This window comes from Canis lupus, chromosome 32, assembly GCF_048164855.1.
Source record: "Canis lupus baileyi chromosome 32, mCanLup2.hap1, whole genome shotgun sequence".
NCBI classification, from domain to species: domain Eukaryota; kingdom Metazoa; phylum Chordata; class Mammalia; order Carnivora; family Canidae; genus Canis; species Canis lupus.
In genome coordinates this window covers 9,497,041-9,514,439 of record NC_132869.1, presented here as the reverse complement: position 1 = coordinate 9,514,439, position 17,399 = coordinate 9,497,041, and the positions used below count along the sequence as shown (strand labels likewise).

At 39.5% G+C, this 17,399-nt stretch overlaps 1 long non-coding RNA gene across 1 annotated transcript in view; it reads left to right on the top strand.

Moving 5' to 3' along the window:
• LOC140622995 (uncharacterized) overlaps nt 1–17,399 on the top strand; it is a 69,599-nt gene that overhangs the window by 9,673 nt on the left and 42,527 nt on the right. The window contains exon 2 of the long non-coding RNA XR_012022665.1: nt 16,087–16,272. This is a non-coding gene — a long non-coding RNA (uncharacterized lncRNA). The remainder of the gene's footprint in view (nt 1–16,086; nt 16,273–17,399) is intronic.

The window sequence follows — 17,399 nt, the reverse complement described above, 5'->3', positions numbered from 1 at the left end:
CACAAACAGAAATTTCACCAAAGAAGACATAGACATGCCAACAAGCACATGAGAGAATGTTCCACATCACTTGCCATCAGGGAAATACAAATAAAAGCCACAATGAGACACCACCTCACACCAGTGAGAATGGGGAAAATGAACAAAACAGGAAACAACAAATGTTGGGAGAGAATGTGGAGAAAGGGGAACCCTCCTGCACTGTTGGTGGGAATGTGAACTGGTGCAGCCACTCTGGAAAACTGTGTGGAGGTTCCTCAAAGAGTTAAAACTAGAACTGCCCTATGACCCAGCAATTGCACTGCTGGGGATTTACCCCAAAGATTCAGATGCAATAAAACGCTGGGACACCTGCACCCCAATGTTTCTAGCAGCAATGTCCACAATAGCCAAACTGTGGAAGGAGCCTCGGTGTCCATTGAAAGATGAATGGATAAAGAGGCTGTGGTCTATGTATACAATGGAAATTTACTCAGCCATTAGAAACAAAAAATATGGGACACCTGAGTGGCTCAGCAATTGAGTGTCTGCCTCCAGCCCAAGGCGTGATCCTGCAGTCCCGGAATGGAGTCCCACATCAGACTCCCTGCATGGACCCTGCTTCTCTCTCTGCTTGTGTCTCTGCCTCTCTCTCTTTCTGCGTGTGTCTTTCATGAAGAAAGAAAGAAAAGGAAGGAAGGGAGGGAGGGAGGAAGGAAGGAAGGGAAGGAAGGAAGGAAGGAAAGGAAGGAAGGAAAGGAAGGAAGGACAAATACCCACCATTTGTTTCAACGTGGATAGAACTGGAAGGTATTATGCTGAGTGAAGTAAGTTAATCAGAGAAAGACAAGCATTATATGGTCTCATTCATTTGGGGAATATAAAAAATAGTGAAAGGGAATGAAGGGGAAAGGAGAGAAAATGAGTGGGAAATATCAGTTAGGGTGACAGACCATGAGAGACTCCTAACTCTGGGAAATGAACAAGGGGTGGTATAAAGGGAGGTGGGTGGGGGATGGGGTGACTGGGTGATGGGCACTGAGGGGGGCACTTGACCGGATGAGCACTGGGTGTTATGCTATATGTTGGCAAATCGAACTCCAATAAAAAAAACATACAAATAATAATAATCTCTAAATTTATTAGACTTCCTAATACATTTGTAGAGCACAAATTGGGAATGGTTCATTAAAAGATAGGGTAAATTCTCATTAAATTACTCCCTAAGATGCCATATTTCTGTCCTTTTGGAGAATCTGCATAATGGAAATGTGCTAGAATTCAAAAAGTTTAGGAAATTCAAGCTATAGGAGCTTGAAAGGAGAAAAACCACCTTGGCAGTTTCAAGAAGTTCCTGGGCAGGGAGAAGGGGTGGGGAATGGATAAAAATGATGAGCCCAGTTGTTGAGAAAGGGAAGCAAAGGAAGTAAAGGTCTACCAGTATTCACTATCCAACTCTGTAGGGAACGTATAACTGCATTTTTAGCATTAGGCTTGGAATACCCCGGTTTCTCTTCAGGCTTCAGATCTCCCAAATCTTTTGCCATTTGACATTAGGCCTAGCCATTCAATGTGCTTTAGCTAAAGATAAATGAGCAGAAGTGTCATGTGTTCTCTCCAGGCAGCAGTTTTAAAAGCAAGTATATATTTAGCATTTTCCCACCTTTGGAACCATGGAAGTCTGTGTTTGGCTTAACTTCCACAAGCTAGATCTCAAGTGGTTACAATGAGCAGTCTTTTTGCCAGTCGTGTGACCTGTCGTGTGACAGGAAGTATAGGTTGTTGTTTTAATCTTCTGAGATATAGGGGGTCAAGATTTAGCATAATGTGGCCTATCCAGTCTACAAGAGACTAGGGAATCTGTTTGTTTTGAGAAGCATGGCTTATGAATCTAACTGGGGAAAGCTGGATTCTAACTCAGCAGTATTCCTATAATTCTTCTACCTCTACACCAGTCGTATCCTGAATTTGCTGGCACAATAAAGAATTTTGTAAAGTCATTGCAGTGTCTCAAGCTGAATGATGACTGACAACAGAGAAGAGGGTCCAGTAAGGACAGTAGAGTAAAGCTGGACCCATTGCCTGTCCAGGCAAAACCCCTGGACTTCAAAAGTAGGGAATACTAGTGTTTAGTCTAATGTCTAGAGGCCACACATCCTCATTTAGATGTTGCTCTTGGCATTTCCACCCTATCCTCACTCCTATTCCATACCCAGTGTCCTGCCTGTCTCATGTCCAAGGGTACCTGATACGGCTCAGCAGGTAAATCTGCTCAACTAATCGTATATACATGAGAGTATATGTGTGCCTGAGTGTGTGCAGCAAGCATACTCAAATATTCATAAAGTACTTGCTAGATAGAGGGAACAATATTCTATACTCTTCTCCCTATAGATGTTTTCTAAATGATTCAGCTTGCACCAGGTAGCATTAATATGGCTGAACACCCAGTGGTGGATACCTGTTAGACTTGGGGTCATGGTTACAGCTGCTACCAGGGTTCACACCAGTGGCTCACAACAGCTGCCTATGTCCTGCAGGAAGAATGTCAAGGCTGTAACTCCTATACCATTTCAGTGTACACTATCCAACAAAGAGCAGGGACAACTTACCAGGCAAGGTAAGTGGCATTGGAAATTTCTAAGTCCAGTGTTCTAAACAAGGAGTAAAAAACTAGTCAGTCAATAGAATACAGAGGCCACAGCTGAAAACCACCTGCCAATGGATCCCACCTATATATTTTCCTTCTCATCTTCACTTTTATGTGGAGCCCACCTGTATGTGACAACCCCAGAACATTAGTGTTACGATGCTCACTGGCCCAATCTCCTCTTTTTATTGAGGAAGAAGTTGAAGCTCAGAGAGGTTACGTGGTATGTGGACTCCAGCTGGCCACTCAGTCCACAGGGCTTTGGGAGAAGCCTAGCACCAGACAAGCTGGTGGCTGATTTATATATAAGGAGACCAGCCTTTGAAGCTGCATCTTGACAGGGAGGACTGTGCTCCATTTTCTCTGGCCTTTTCATCAGCAGAGCCAACCATCAGCCTTTCATCATGCTCCTGTTTACTTTGTATTTCGCTAAATGCCCTCTATGGCACTGGCAGAGGCTATTTTGGTAGCTTCTGGACTCAGGAAATGTTTTGTTTGGGTCCCACCTTGTGTTCAGGGTGTCTGGGGACTGTTGAAATTGTTTGAATTTGAGAGAGAAAAGAAACCAAGGGTCAAACAAAGAGATAGTTACAGATCTGGCTTGAAGTCTCTCGCCCATGTACACCTCTCTCTGCTCCTTCTTTCCTCCCTGCAGTAGAACTCTGCACCAGCCACTGAAATGGCTCTGGAAGTAGAAGCCTGCTTCTGGAAAGAAGGCTATGAATCCTGGAAATAAAGTTCATGCTCTAGAGAGTCGCCATGATATCAGAGTTCCATCCATTTTTGCCGCCTTAAATCAGAGAGCCCTGAGGAAATATCTATGTCTACCACAAATTATAATATAGCCATAAAGTCTTTTCTGTAATAAGTAATTTTCCATGAAAACAACACTTCTTAGTCTTCCAGGACATAGCTGAAACATGACTTAGATTGCAGTGGGTTTTTCAATGCATTTTTTTTTAAGATGGAAAGAAGACTTCAAATTCCCTAAGCATGATGCATTTTTAATTTTACAGGGTTTAATTTCTCAGCAGAAACCAATCTTAGGTAAGGGAGCTTATTCCCAGAGAAGCCTTTCTGACTTTCCCTTGAAGGCTAAAGGTTGATTTATGAACTGTCCAGATGTTTAGAAAGAGTCTTTAGACAGAGAAAAGGAGCCAACCATTCTCCTTTTTTCCTGGGGACAAGATGCATTTGCATCCAAATTGGAACTGAAAAATCAAGATTAAACATTAGGAAATCTATTCTTATGAAAAGTATAAATTAAAATTGATTTCCTGTGTTGGGGGACATTAGAAAATACCTTTCTATGCTACATGCAATTTAGAGATCTTTAATCTGAATTAGTTCAGATGGAGTCTTGCATAAAGGCAAGGGTATGCATTAGATACCCGATCCCAAAAACTCCTACTACTCTAATTCCAGATCACATATAAAAATAGTAGAAATCAAGAATCCAGCATAGAAGAAGGAAACCTCACTGAAGTAGGACCAAAAAGACCAGTTCTCATCTAGTCAATAAGAAACATGGATTCGGGCACCTGGGTGGCTCAGTGGTTGAGTGTCTGCCTTCAGCTCAAGTCATGGTCCCGGGGTCCTGGGGTCGAACCCTGCTTCAGGTTCCCTGTGGGGAGCCTGCTTCTCCCTCTGCCTATGTGTCTGCCTCTCTATGTCTCATGAATAAATGAATAAAATCTTAAATTAAAAGAAACATGGATTCCTCTAGGGAAATCCTAATCCTGTATTAGCAGGCATGAAAACAACTGTACGTCATCAGAGCTCTTGGATGACCAGGTGTCCTGTCAATGAGCAATATTTTGAAAGCACCTTTTTTTCTGAGTAATAAGTCTCAACTGTATGCTTAAAATATTTAGTAAATCACGTTATGAACAGATGTGTTATCATCCAAGCTTTGTTGTTCCATTTCTAGAGCACAAGCAAAGTCAATTCGGTATTTCTTAAGGGCCCTAGGATTTTTATAGTAGTAAATGAGCATTGGCTTCAACCTACAGTACCAACTGCATTAGCCCCTAACAAGAGGGTCAATCTGTCCTTTGAAGCCAGGCATTGGCATCTCCTCTCTAGCTATGAGAGTCCTAGATGGCATCTTCTTCAAATAGAAGGTTGTTTCAATCACAATGAAAGACTTGTTGAGTTGACCCACCATCATTAGTGATCTTAGCTAGCTCTTCTGGATAACTTGCTGCAGCTTCTACATCAGCACTTGCTGTTTCACCTTGCACTTTATATTATGAAGACAACTTCTTACCTTAAGCCACATGAACTAACTTCTGCTAGCTTCACACTTTTCTTCTGCAGTTTCCTTACCTCTCACCTTCATGAAACAGAAGAGAATTAGGACCTTGCCCCCCCGGGTTAGGCTTTGACTTGGGGAATTATTGTGGCTGGTATGATCCTTTGTCCAGACCAGTCAAATTTTCTCTATATCAGCAGTACAATTGTTTCACTTTCCTGTCATCTGTGTGTTCGATGTAGGAGCACTTTTCGTCTTTAAAAACTTTTCCTTTGCATTCATGACTTGGCTACTTGATGCAAGAGCCCTAGCTTTCAACCTATCTTGGCTTTCAACATGCCTTCCTCACTAACCTTAATCATTTGTAGCTTTTGACTTTAAAATGAGAGACATGTGACTCCTCCTTTCACTTGAACATGTAGAGGCTGTTGCAGGTTACTTAACTGACCTATTTTTAATATTGCTTTGTCTCAGGGACTAGAGAGGCCCAAGAAGAGGAACAGCCAGTCAGCAGTGCAGTCAAAACACACAATGTGTCTCAATTAAGTTCCTCATTTTTTATGGGTGCAGTTCGTGGCACCCAAAATAATTACAATAGTGACATCAAAGATCACTGATCACAGATTGCCAAAATAAATATAATAATGATTTTAAAAAACTGGACTCTTCCAAGAATTACCAAAATGTGACAGAGACACAAGGTTACTGAATGCTATTGGAAAAAGAGTGCTGATAGACTGGCTCGACACAGTGTTGCTGCAAACTTTCAGTCTCTAAAAAAAAAATGCAAGTATCTGTGAAACAATAAAGCAAAGCACAGTAAAATAAGGTATAGTGTATATTGTATGTCAACTATACTTCAATTTTAAAATGTTGACTAGCTTGGTTATAGCTCAGTTTTTTTTCTTTATGCCCGGTGTAATATTTATCGTGTGATACCCTGTTATGCAAATATACTGAGTGACAAGTATCTAAAGAGACTCTTGTAAGGAAATAACTGGACTTTTTGGAGGAGCTGGTTGGTCCTCTGGGCAATGATGAAATTGGCAGGTAGCTAAAGTCCACCAATGGCCCTGTCTGCATTCAATTCAAGGGTTCACATATGGGTCTAGAGTGAGTACTCCTTTAGATCTGAAATTATTTGGTGTCACTTAAAATGTTACTAAGTTCTGAAGAAAATTATCATAAGTTTTTTAATAAGTTATCTTAGAAAACAATAAAATAGTTGAAGCATGAGTCATTTAAAAGAACTGAGATGAAGACCCTTCTCTTTGAGAATCAAGACATGTAGTCTTGTTAGTGAGATGGTCCTTCCAAGAGCATCTCTACTGGGACCAGGAGACAGGGTATGGCCAGGCAAGAGAGCAGCATCACTGTTGTCCATGGGATGGGGAAGCTGAGTTCTACAACCAGAAGCATTAACAGGTACTAAGGAGTTACCAGGTGTTAAATCCCTGACAGAGGGAGGAAAAGGGAGAAAATAGAGGTTTTCCCATTAGACTGTGCCTAGAACATACATAGTAAGTGCTCGGTAAATATTTCCTGAATGAATGTGAGTAAAACCCAACATGGAGTAGGACGCCTGGGTGGCTCAGGGTTGAGCATCTGCCTTCAGCCCAGGGCGTGATCCTGGAATTCTGGGATCAAGTCCCACATTGGGCTGTCTGCATGGATCCTGCTTCTCCCTCTACCTATGTCTCTGCCTCTCTCTCTGTGTGTGTCTCTCATGAATAAAATAAAATCTTAAAAAAAAAAATCCAGTGTAGGAGTGTGGGGAAGAACAACATCAAACCATCATCTTACAGGTTTGGGGGGAAGCAGATTGATTTTTTTCAGAAGAGGCTAACAAAGATGACACAGAGTCGGATGTCTCGATCTAGATTAGATATTAATGGTGTCAGTAGACGTTCTGGGATCTGGTAGAGCCAGGCTGCCCGTTGCTCTGCAGGAGCTCTGGTCTAACAAGGACTCCATGCGAATTGTCACTGCATCAGTAGGCAGTCCAGGGTGGGCTGCCTCCTTGGCACAGGCCAAAAATGTGCTTATAATACTTCGGAGACAAAAAAATAAAAATTAACTTGAATTTCTCAAGCATGAAGCACTTTTATTCAAGTGAAAGTGATTCCACTGCTTTAGGGCAGTGGTTCTGGGATATTAAAAGAAGGTAAGAATTGGGCAGCCCAGGTGGCTCAGCGGTTTAGTGCCTACCTTCGGCCCATGGTGTGATCCTGGAGACCCGGGATCGAGTCCCACGTCAGGCTCCCTGCATAGAGCCTGCTTCTATCTGCCTGTGTCTCTGCCTCTCTCTCTGTGTTTCAAATGAATAAATAAATAAAATCTTAAAAAAAAATAAAAGGATAAGAATTCTCTTGAATCCCTAGTATTGACATAAATTGTATTTAGGACAATGTTACTAGAATAGGTATGTACTATTATAAAACTAGGAACAAACTTATATTATTATAAATCTTTCATACTTATACAACCAAATTTAATTTCAAAGTAAATTCAGGCACATTGAATTTGGCATGTCTGTACTTTGTTACTATGTGTTTTATAATGACATAATTTTCCCACTACTTTCCTCTATTTTAACTTCCAAAAACCTTTGTACAGCACCCTGGGAAGTTGTCAGGTCTTCATTTGTTTGTAATACATCATTTACAAGTTATATCCACTTGTCTTTTCCCTTTGATCTATGGTAATTGATGTAGCCCATAGTGTCAGATCAAATATCAATTTATTAAATAACTTAAGACACTAAAGTTTTATTCTATAAACCTATCTTTTAATTACAAATGCCCAATATGAGTTTTTTACTGTCTACTGAGTAAAGTAATTCAGCATGAAGAAAAAAATGGTAGTTTGGGGTCAAAATGACATTTAGTAGCAATCAGAAATGTTTATCCATACATTGAAGGTTTGATGCTACAACTCAAGCGATCTCTTGGCACCAAAATGGCTATAAATACAATTTATACAATTTATACTAAATACAATTTAGTTCTTTATATGTTAATATTAATTTTTAATTTTTTAAGTATTTACTGAGGACATATTTAAGATAGAGAAAACAGTATAACCGACTTATATATCTACTAAAAAATTGTAAGACAATAATAATTTGCAATTTTTTGCTTCAGATATCTTTTTAGTTTAGTTTTTAAATCTGTCTACAGTAAAACACTTTTTGTACAATTCTATGCTTTTTAACATATGCATAGATTTGCATAACTACCACTAGGAAAAATTGGTTTCACCACCTTCCAAAATTCCCTTGTGCTACTCTGTGTGGCCACACCTCCGCCCTACCTCCATGTGGGCTACTACTGATCTGTTCTCTGTCTTGATAGTTTCACTTTTTCCAGAATGTCATGTATATGAAATCCTAGAATAGGTGACCTTTGTTTTATTTTTTTTGATTGAAGTATCACTGATAAACAATATGTTATTAATTTCATGTGTACAACATAGTGCTTCAAAATTTGTATGCATTGCAGACTGGTCACCATCTAGTTACCATCTATCATCATACAAATTTAACACAATATTGATTATATTTGCCATGTTATACTTTGTATCCCCATGACTTAAATAATTTATAGCTAGACATTTGTGCCTCTTAATCCCCATCACCAATTTCACCCATCCCCCCAACCCCTTCCTGACGGCAACCACCAATTTACTCTGTTTTTAGCAGTGTATTTCTGTTTTGTCATTTTTTTTGTAGTAGTAGTAGTTCATTTGCTTTCCAGATTCCACGTATAAGTGAAATTATATGGCATTTGTCTCTGACTCATTTCACTTAGCATAATACCCTCTAGGTCCATCCATGTTGTTGCAGATGCAAAGATTTCTTTCTTCTTTATAACCAAATACGTATGTGTGTAGGTATATATCCATTTACACACATGAGATATACATACATATATGTATACATATATACATACATGTGATACACAAATATGCCCCACATCTTCTTTATCCATTCATCTATTGATGGACACTTAAATTTCTTCTATACCTTGACTATTTTAAATAATGCTTCAAGGAACATGAGGGGTGCATTATCTTTTTAAATTAATGTTTTCATTCTCTTCAGATATATACTAAGAAGTAGAATTTCTTGATCATATGGTAATTTTACTTACTTTTTAAAGGAACTTCTGTTTTCTTTAGTGGCTGCACCAAATTACATTCCCATCAGCAGGGCATGAAGGTTCCCTCTTTTCTATTCCTCACCAGCACTTGTTATCTCTTGTCTTCTTGTTACTAGCCATTCTTACAGGTGTGAGGTGGTATCACTTTGTGGTTCTAATTGGTATTTCCCTGATGATGAGTGACATTAAACATCTTTTCATGTGTCTGCCGACTACCTTTATGTCTTCTTTGGAAAAATGTCTCATTCAGATCCTCTCCCCATTTTTTCATTGGATTGTTTGATTTTTTGGTATTGAGTTGTAGGAGTTCTTTATATTTTGGATATTAAGCCCTTAATGGATTTATCATGTACAGATATCTTCTCACATTCGTGGGTTGCTTTTTCATTTGGTTGATGGTTTCCCTTGCTGTACAAAAGCTTTTTAGTTTGATCTAGTCCCAATTGTTTATTTTTGCTTTTGTTGCCCTTGCCTAAGGAAACAGATCAAAAACAAAATACCTTAAAGACCAGATTTCAAGAGTTTACTGCCTATATTTTTTAGGAATTTTTTTGTTTCAGGCTTATATTTTGTCTTTAATCCATTCTGGGTTTATTTTTGTGTATGGTCCGGTTTCATTCTTTAGCACATAGCTGTCCAATTTTCCCAATGCCAATTATTGAAGAGACTATTCTTACCTTATTGTCTATTCTTGCCTCCTTTGTTGTAGATTAACTGACCATGTAAGTGTGGGTTTATTTCTGGGCTCTCTATTCTGTTCCATTGATCTATGTGTTTGTGCACCGATCTCATACTGATCTGATTATTACAGCTTTCTGGTATATATCTTGAAATCTGGGATTGTGATACTTCCAGTTTTTTTCTTCTTTTTCAAGATTGCTTTGATTACTTGGAATCTTCTGTAGTTCCACACAAATTTTAGGATTGTTTGTTCTAGTTCTATGAACAATGTTATTGGTATTTTGATAGGAATCACACTGAATCTGTAGATTGCTCTGGATAATAATGGACATTTGAACAATATTCTTCCAGTCTATAAGTATGGTATATCATTCCAAGCTATTTCAATTTTATTTGCCCAACCTTCAAATGGCAATTATTCCTTAATTCCATTCACCCTTCCCAACCTCAAAAATGCCTCACTTAATAGACAAAACACACAACAGAGTTTCTCTACTGAACACTAATCAATCAATCAGTTAGTCAAAATAGCTACCTGTAAAAAAGGAACCAGTAGGCAGTGGTGAGAAATATTTGCATAACACTTTACTATTTCCCTTTTGGAGACTCAGAGTACTTTTTTTTTTTTTTTCTTCTCATTGCTATCTAGTAGAGGTTGAAAACCTTTTAAAAAATCTACTGGAAATTAATAATACTGTTTCTAGTAAAGTTTTCACTCTTCAAAGAAAAGAAAAAAACAGAGCATTGTATCTTATAATAGACAAGGAAACATGTTGTGAAATGCCATATGATGGGTTTTACCTAAAATTTCCATATACTTTTGTAAGTCACTAAGTGCTACTTTTTCAATGAGAGAAAAAAGTCAGTTTCTCCAGCAATACATTCTCATTTCATATTCTAACCCCAAAAAGGGGAAAACAGCATCTATATAGAGGCTCAAGACCAGAAATCTATTACTTCAATAACTGGGTCCACAGGTCTCTCTAACTGACTTTTCAAACCCTCTATCATCAGGTTGGCTACAGTTCTAGTGTATTTTGGCCCAGTCTACTGGCTTTGGCTCAGCTCATGCTGACACATATGGAGGGGGCTGAATTCAATATTGGGGTAGACAATTTATGAGTACTTATAATTGTACACCACCCACGTGCAATTAAACCTGAAAAGAAGCTATGGATATCCTCTACTGCAATGTGAAAATCCCCATCCTCCCCACACCTCACTTTTTCCAGATTACCTTTTCCAAGGCATGAGTGCTCACAGTGTGGAGCCAGAGAACGGGAAGCCATTTTTCATAGCCTGAAACGTTCCTTTGATTTCAGCTCTATGGTGAGCAAGATTTATCCCCATGGGTCCTTCCCCTCCCACCCCACATCACAGTGAGTTTTCACACAGAACTACAAAAAGCTGAAAAACTTACCATTCACCAGCCACTGAACAATGAGAAGGCACAACTGTCCGTATCAGCACGCACATTTTAAAATTTGGCCTTGCATTGAAGAAAAAAAAAAAAAAACAGTATGAGGAGGAAATGCCATTGCATAGACCTACCAGGGACAAGCTTTCCATTCCCTACTCTGTTGCTTTAGGTTTCTTCCAATTTCCATTTCACCAAATGGGTCTCTTGACACATCACCTCTCTATTCGTCAGCATGACTCTGAGTAGAATGATGGTAGCTTGTTGGGCCAGAGTGGATTGACAGACATCAGGTCAACAATCCTGGAAGCAGAGGAAAAGAACTGAGATTAAAAAGAAGAAGACCTGGCCAAAGGAAAAAATAAAGTGAATCTAGAAGAAAGCCTCAGAGCAAAGGTGTCCTGTTGTACAGAGGCCAAAGGGAGTTGAGAAATTGCTCAGATGCAGAAAGCTAAAGAGCCCGGTCATTTCAACAGAACTTTCCCCAGCAGAAGATCTAGAGCAGCAGAGCAAGGGATGTGGAATTTTTCCCAAAGAGGCTTTAGGTAGTAATAGTTAGACTTATATTATGATACTCCCAGAAATTTGACCTAAAACTAAGAGGAATCTAGCAAAACCTCACTGAGTTTTCACAAGTTTCTAAGTGCAAGATAGTTTGAGGAAGGGACAAGCCAGTGCTGCGAAAACCAAGTTGTGCTTGAGATTAAAACTCATAGAGCTAACTATAGGGAAATGCTGTAAAACTGTACTTCACTTATTACTTATCTTGTTTAACCCTCATCCTTATTCATTTAATAATTATTTGTTGAGTTTCTACCACAGTTCTCACAGTACCATAGGGAAGAGGGCAAGGACTCATTTAATGAAACTATAAGTTCCTTTATGGCAAAATCTGTTTTGTCCACTTTCCATATTTTCAGAGCCTAGAGCAAAGTACTCAGGAAATATTTGTTGAATTGAGCAAACTTATAGCTTGCTAATGGACTGTTGTCTTTATTACCACTAGAATGGTATAGTAAATGTGTTTTATTCCCTATAATACTAAGAGAGTGAAAAAATGTACCCATTTTCAAATTCAGGTAGATGAGGTAGGGACCAAAATTTCCCAACCTAAAAGAGAAAAAAACCCATCTTCCCTCCTATAGTGGTTGTTATGGAAAGGACCATAGCCCAAGTAAAAGAAGCTGTTTTTAGATCTAGCTTCTTTCAGCTTATATCTAAAATAAAATTTTTTAAAAACCATGCAGGGGTACCTAGTTAAAGCAGTTCATGGATATCTACCTCTACATGCATAGAGCTGGATAGAGAAGAATGGAAAACAGATCTAGAGAGACAGAGGCATTTTTGTCCTTAGCATCTATTTTTTTCCCTTTGCCTGGTAGAAAAACACATAGGAATTATTTAGTTCCAGTCAGCGGGTATATCATCATTAAGCACTATGAATTCACTTATGCTTTCACATGAGATCTAAAATGCAAGCACACCAGTGTTCTCCATAGAACATTAACATAAGGAAAAAAAGATGCAAGTGGGGGAACGACACAAATTATAGCTCCTAGAGTCCTTACTTTTGTACCTGGTCACAGGCCTGAGTTAATAACCATTAAGAACTAACCATAGTTTCTTCTAACATTCCCTGCTTCCCTTTACCCTCTGTGAGCTCCTTGACTAGACTAATGGTGACTCAAACTTTATACAAAACCCAAAACCTATTGTTGTCTTGTGCTTATTGGGTTGCTGCAGTTTTTCATAGACCAGTGTGATAGAGAAATATTAAGAGGAGATCTAGTAAATTCTCTGGGCTCCATGCATAGCCCTTGTTCCTTCCATGGGGTATCGACAAGCCACATTTCTTACATAAGCGAGTTTGATCACCAGTAATGTGATCCCACATTTGCCTGTTGGTTGAGCAGATTGAGAAACCAGTCAGTCCCAATTGTCAGTTTAGTGGAACCATGACTGTCCCCACTTGGAGGAATTCTTCCCTTAAGCACTAGAACCTCCAAAGCCACATTTGTAGAGAAAGGAAGCACAAATTCTTTAAGTGAATTATTAGGTTAAGAGTGAGAAGGATAATGGAACAGAATAGAGAATCCAGAAGTGGACCCTGAACTTTATGGTGAACTAATATTCGACAAAGCAGGAAAGACTATCCACTGGAAGAAAGACAGTCTCTTCAATAAATGGTGCTGGGAAAATTGGACATCCACATGCAGAAGAATGAAACTAGACCACTCTCTTGCACCATACACAAAGATAAACTCAAAATGGATGAAAGATCTAAATGTGAGACAAGATCCCATCAAAATCCTAGAGGAGAACACAGGCAACACCCTTTTTGAACTCGGCCAGAGTAACTTCTTGCAAGAGACATCCACGAAGGCAAAAGAAACAAAAGCAAAAATGAACTATTGGGACTTCATCAAGATAAGAAGCTTTTGCACAGCAAAGGATACAGTCAACAAAACTAAAAGACAACCTACAGAATGGGAGAAGGTATTTGCAAATGACCTATCAGATAAAGGGCTAGTTTCCAAGATCTATAAAGAACTTCTTAAACTCAACACCAAAGAAACAAACAATCCAATCATGAAATGGGCAAAAGACATGAAGAGAAATCTCACAGAGGAAGACATAGACATGGCCAACATGCACATGAGAAAATGCTCTGCATCACTTGCCATCAGGGAAATACAAATCAAAACCACAATGAGATACCACCTCACACCAGTGAGAATGGGGAAAATTAAGAAGGCAGGAAACCACAAATGTTGGAGAGGATGCAGAGAAAAGGGAACCCTCTTACACTGTTGGTGGGAATGCGAAATGGTGCAGCCACTCTGGAAAACTGTGTGGAGGTTCCTCAAAGAGTTAAAAATAGACCTGCCCTACGACCCAGCAATTGCACTGTTGGGGATTTACCCCAAAGGTACAGATGCAATGAAATGCCGGGACACCTGCACCCCGATGTTTCTAGCAGCAATGTCCACAATAGCCAAACTGTGGAAGGAGCCTCGGTGTCCATCGAAAGATGAATGGATAAAGAAGATGTGGTTTATGTATACAATGGAATATTACTCAGCCATTAGAAATGACAAATACCCGCCATTTGCTTCGACGTGGATGGAACTGGAGGGTATTATGCTGAGTGAAGTAAGTCAATCGGAGAAGGACAAACATTATATGGTCTCATTCATTTGGGGAATATAAATAATAATGAAAGGGAATAAAGGGGAAAGGAGAAAAAATAAGTGGGAAATATCAGAAAGGGAGACAGAACATGGAAGACTCCTAACTCTGGGAAACGAACTAGGGGTGGTGGAAGCGGAGGAGGGCGGTGGGTGGGGGGTGACTGGATGACGGGCACTGAGGTGGGCACTTGACGGGATGAGCACTGGGTGTTATTCTGTATGTTGGCAAATTGAACACCAATAAAAAATAAATTTATTATTAAAAAAAAAAAGAGTGAGCAGGATCTCTTCCACGTTCACATCTTGATTCCCAACCTATGAGTTCAGGCTGCCAGGAAAATAGTTTTGAGCTCTGTTTTGAGGAATATTCCCTAACCTGACAGTTCATTGTCTCCCTGTAATTGTAACTGAGACTGCAGTATTTTGTTCCATAACAAAACAATGAGGCAGTGAATCTAGTAGAGTGAACCCATTTCCACATTTTCTTTACCATTCAATGAGTTGGAAGGGATAAAATAGGGAAAAAATAAGACCTCCTATAAGTTAGGAATGGTGGGCTGGCAGAGAAGTTGGGACTAGAAAGAAAATGCCCATTTATAATGTATATATAATATATTTATTCCCATGAGGAAAAGTGGCTCCCATTATGGAAGGGGCTTAATAAGAAAGTAGTATGTTAGTTGCCCTAGGGAATGATGCTATAATCAGGGGTTTAGGCTTGGTCTCTAATGCTCACAGGTTGGACACTAAGTATGGCAGTAAAGAGATCGTCTTCATAAAGGAGATCACACTAATGAGCCTCAATTCTTGCCACCATAGCAATATTGACAAGTGACCCATTGAATAAGTCCCATGTTGGCTGAGAAATATTCTGACTGATGGCCATAGGATGATTTCACCTTGTTTACCTTTTTGAGACCCTCCCTCCACAATGAAATGCTCTCTGGAGGGCATTTAGATCATAAAGGAATAAAATGTGCCCATTATGAGGAAGCTGTCCTCACACATTTCCCATGTCACCAATCTGTTTATTATTTTCTTTTAAAGGTCTCAGCCAGCTGATTAAATTTTTAGCCACTCCCCATGCAAACACAGATATAGACCTTAAGCTATCTTCTGGTGGTTTAAGTAAACAACCAAGTGTACTGCTTAAAATCTAATTAGAATAATTTTCCTTTACCCTGGTCCTTCAGAGACACCCTAACTGGGACTATAATGTAGTGGTTATGTACTTCTGGCTTTTGACCACATATCATAAGGTCAAAACCAAGTTGTTTTTGTTTTTCGTTTTTTTTTTTTTTTTTAACCTAATCACATAGTTGTAAGGAACTCCACATAAGGCCATAGATGTGGATTGAGATTTAAGAAGACATACACCAGGTGTGAGTGCTGAAAAAGTGAGCCACCTACCCATGTTGAACCTAGTCTCTTATATAGCATTGCCACCTAGTTAATTCCTCTTGCACATTACCAGTTTTATGGATGGTGGGTCAGATAACACCCAGCTCCTTAGGGTCAGCTCAGATCTCATGGTCACTTGATTTTCCATAGTCAGTATAATGGTTTGAATGGTGGTTCCCCCTTCCCCCCGCCCCCCCCCCAAAAAAAAATAGATCTTCTAGGACCTATAAATGTGACCTTATTTGAAAATGGCATTTTTGCATCCAGGATTAAGTTGAAGAATTTGAGATGAGATCATCCTGGATTACTGAGGTATGCCCAAATCTAATGACAAATGTTTTTATTCGAGACAGCAGAGAAGACCCAGAGAAGGCCGTGTCAAGATGCAGGGAGAGATCAGAGTTATGCAGTCAGTCACAAGCCAAGAATTCTTGGAACAATAGAAGCTGGAAGAGGAAAGGAAAGATTCTTCCCTGGGGACTTTTAGAGGGAACATAGCCCTGCCGACACCTTACTTCAAACTTCTAGCCTCCAGAACGGTGAGAGAACAAATTTCTGTTCTTCTAAGTCACCAAGTTTATGATAATTTGTTACCGAAGTCATAAAAATCTAGTGTGGTCAGGCATTTAGTTACTACTTGGGCCTAGTGGCAAGGCAGAAGCTGTTTAAAGGGAGAATAGTTACCTGCAGAAGGCATCACAGCTATACTCCAAAAGTCTAGAGGTCTGCACTGATTCTCCTACTGGGGCTTGGCAAAGATAAGAGGGGAAGGCTGTTTGCCTCTGATGCTGGAGAAGGTGGGGGGTAGGAGCTTCTTCCTCCAATAATGAAGGGTTAGGGGAACTGGGAGGTTTACAGTTCTTCTTCTCTACATCTCCCAAAAAGAACCTCATCTTATATCTCAGGAATCCACTCCTTTCTGCTTATGCATTATCGTCTCATACAAGACCAAGTAACATTGCACATTTATTGACACAGCAACTTATCTCTCCCAGTGATTAAGCAGTTTGCTCAGTGCCATTTGGGGGTTACTGTCATAGTTGAGAGTCAATCCCAGGTATCTGAAGCCTCAGCATATGCACTTCTTATTTTGTGATATTGCAGTCCCCTCAAAATCTATGTAGTAGGGGAAGGATGGATGGAGATAGGACATATATTTAGCCACAGATGATCTTCAATCATTTTTGCCCTGTAACTAGATAAGAGATTCTTTAAAAGCTATGCTGAGTTATATATATTTGCTTTGCAGCTACAGAGGTAAAAGATTCATTGAATACTTCCAAAGAGGCTATTGACTTTCAGCCTCTTCCCTGATTTGAATATCCAAGGTTGATAATTTGTCCTTTTCTCTGTTTATGTTCTCTGGGCTTCTTAAGTAACCAGCCTACGCCACAATCTATGTAATCTAAATCATCTGACAAAAGAATGCATGCCACAGTCACATGATCTCTGCCTTTCACCTGCACACCACCTCATGCAACAGCTGTTGAAATTTGAGTGACTATTATTCTATCACATACTTTGTTATGCATTCTACCTTGGCAAGGAGATAATCTGTGCTCTCATCAAATACACGAGCAACCTAATCACAGAATCCCATTTTGGAGATCTGTTTTCGGTAGCAAATCCTGGTTTCATTTACTGGATCAGCTAGTTTTCCAGCAGC